Raw genomic sequence first — 3,310 nt, forward strand, 5'->3', positions numbered from 1 at the left:
TATATATATGTATGTATGTATGTATGTATATGTATGTGTGTATATATATATATATATATATATATGTGTGTGTGTGTGTGTGTGTGTGTGTGTGTATAAAAACATCATCATCATCATCATCATCGTTTAACATTCGCTTTCTTTACTGACAGTTTGGCTGAGGACTGGCAAGCCAGGAGGTCTGCACCAGGCTCCAATCTGATCTACCAAGGTTTCTACAGCTGGATGCCATTCCTAACGCCAACCACTCAGAGAGTGTAGTGGGTGCTTTTTACGTGCCACCAGCACTAGCAAGGTAAGGAAAAGGAAGGTGACATGCATTTTCAGTATATTTAAGTATGAAAGGATGGCAAGCTGGCAGGATCATTAGCACACCAGGCAAAATGCTTAGCAGCATTTCATCCATCATTACATTAGGAGTTCAAATTCCACCAGGGTCAACTTTGCTTTTCATCTTTTTGGGGTCAATAAAATGGATCTAGGACTTTTCGTCTAAAGCACTTTGGTCTAATGCGCTATGGTCTAAAGAACTTTGGTCTAAAGTAACTTTTGTATAAATACACTATAGTCTAAAGACATTTTTGTCTGAATGCCCTTTAGTATAAAGACATTTTTGTCTAAGCTCACTTTGGTCTAATAACTATTTTGTCTATAGAATCTCAAAAAACAAATGTAAAAGATCTAAATAACTATATTCTAATAATCCTTTTTATCTTTAGCAAAAAATGCTTAGATGAAAGTGTCTTTAGACGAAAATGTTTTTAGACCAAAGTGTCTAAGACTAAAGTGGTTTAGACCAAAGTGTTTTAGACCAAAGCGCCATATCCCGATAAAATATATACCAGTTCAGCCCTGGAGTCAGTATAAACGACTTACTTCTCCTCCCAAATTGCTGACCTTGTGCCAAAATTTGAAACCAATATATTTAAGCAAGTAAATATTTGTCACCTGTAGGGTACCCACAACATGACATGAGTGCAATATTCACTAATTAAATTTTATATAAATAGAATTCAAAACTCAAAGCAATAATATAACAAAACAAAACATAAACTGTGGTGAAGGATCACACAACAATTAATCAAATGACAGAATATTGGTTCCATTAAATGCAAAGAGGTTTAATGGAACTGCTCATTCTATCAAACGTAAGCAAGTTGACAGTTTGTAAAGATTGTGAACGAAGCGATGAAAATACCTGATGGGAAATGTTCCTGATGTAATTAAATTTATGTATTTTGAGGTGATTTTTACCTTAACCTAATGAAGTGGATTATGAAGGCACATGGCTCTGTGGCTACAGTATTGGGATTACAGTCGCGAGGTTGTAAGTTTGTTTCTCAAGCTGGGCTGTGTTCTTGAGCAAGACACTTTATTTCATACAGTTCTATATTTAAGAGATGAGGAATTATGTACATTATTTACATTATTTACATTCGACGGATATTTGTCCTCATCTTGTTTGTTGTTAACACAACGTTTCGGCTGATATACCCTCCGACTTTCTTATATACCCTCCGGCCCACGGGCATATGGCGTAGTGGTTAAGAGTGCTGGCTACTAACCCCAAGATTCCAAGTTCAATTCCAAGCAGTGACCTGAGCAATAATAATAATAATTACAACATCAAAGAATACCTTAGGAATGAGAACCCAGGTTCGAAATTTCCCCAAGACACCTGAAGAAGGCTGGAGGGTATATCAGCCGAAACATTGTGTTAACAACAAACAAGATGAGGTCAAATATCCGTCAAATGTAAATAATGTACTTTATTTCATGTTGCTCCATTTCACTTAGCTGTAGAAATGAGTTGCAATGTCACTGGTGCCAAGCTGTATCAGCATTTGCCTTTTCCCTTGGATAATATTGGTGCCATGGAGAGGGGAGGCTGGTATGCATGGACAACTGCTAGTCTTCCACTAAGCCACCTTGCCTGGAGGGGAAGTTTTTAGGTGCAACCTAAAGGGGGTCTTTACCTTTTACCCAATGAAGTAGATTAAAAAAAAGCAGAGAAACCAGAAATATATAAGACAAAAAGAATTACTTTGCTAAATACTTGTTTTAGATATTTTAACCAACACAATCCTGCTTATATGACAACAGGAAAGCAATCTTTAAGATATCAATCTCCTAATCTCTAAATGATATTTTTATATGATTTAGCTGTTAGCTGTTAATAATTTATACATAGATTCAGTCTCCAAGTATATGCCATAATCGAGTAACTAACTAATCTAGGCCATATTAATCTAGTTATTTCAAGGACAAGATTTAAGCTGACAGCATGAAGTAGCTTTCACAAAGGAAATCACAACAGTCTGAAGTCAGTAGTACGCATTGGAATCCACAGATGAAATTTTGTTTCCAAGATACACACTGTTGTCACTGTGCTATTATTATTATTATTATTATTATTATTATTATTATTATTATTATTATTATTATTATTATCATTATTATTATCATTATTATTATCATCATCATTATTATTATTATTGTTATTGTTAAGGCGGCAAGCTGACAGAATCATTAGCATGCCGGGCGAAATTATTAGTGGTATTTCATCTGCCGTTACGTTCTGCGTTCAAATCACACCAGGGTTGACTTTGCCTTTTATCCTTTTGGGGCTGATTGAATAAGTACCAGTTATGCACTGGGGTTGATGTAATTGACTTAATCCATTTCCCCAAATTTGAGGCCTTGTGCTTCCAGTAGAAAGGATTATTATTATTGTTGTTGTCATTGTTGTTGTTGTTATTATTATTATTATTATTATTATTATTATTATTATTTTATCATTAAGGTGGCGAGCTGGCACAACTGTTAGCATGCTGGGCAAAATTCTTAGCGGCATCTTGTCTGTCTTTATGTTCTGAGTTCAATTTCCATCAAGGTCCACTTTGCCTTTTATCCTTTTGGGGGGGGTCAATGAAATAAATACCAGTTACGCACTGGAGTCAATGTAATTGACTGTGCCCCTCCCACCAAATTTCAGGCCTTGTGCCTTTAGCAGAAAAGATTATTATCATCATCATCATCATCATCATCATCATCATCATTATTATTATTATTATTTTATGTTTGACTTTTGTTTTGCATTTGTACAAGTTGGATCCAAGTCTCACCCAGAGACCTCAAGAGACAACAAGTTAGAAGTTCATGTAGGTGTTATGCCTAGGGTACCATATATTTGGATTTGTACAGTTTTGTTCAAGTGAATGTTTAAGAAAACATAAGAAAGTTATGTTTGCTTTAAAATTTGAGATCACATAGACAGTATTTTACGTAGGATATGGGCAGTTCCCATGAG

At 35.2% G+C, this 3,310-nt stretch overlaps 1 long non-coding RNA gene across 1 annotated transcript in view; it reads left to right on the forward strand.

The window, feature by feature from the left end:
* LOC128248579 (uncharacterized) overlaps positions 1-3,310 on the forward strand; it is a 57,193-nt gene that overhangs the window by 39,928 nt on the left and 13,955 nt on the right. Inside the window, exon 3 of the long non-coding RNA XR_008264758.1 lies at positions 153-295. This is a non-coding gene — a long non-coding RNA (uncharacterized LOC128248579). The remainder of the gene's footprint in view (positions 1-152; positions 296-3,310) is intronic.

This window comes from Octopus bimaculoides, chromosome 8 (genome assembly GCF_001194135.2).
Source record: "Octopus bimaculoides isolate UCB-OBI-ISO-001 chromosome 8, ASM119413v2, whole genome shotgun sequence".
Lineage (NCBI taxonomy): Eukaryota > Metazoa > Mollusca > Cephalopoda > Octopoda > Octopodidae > Octopus > Octopus bimaculoides.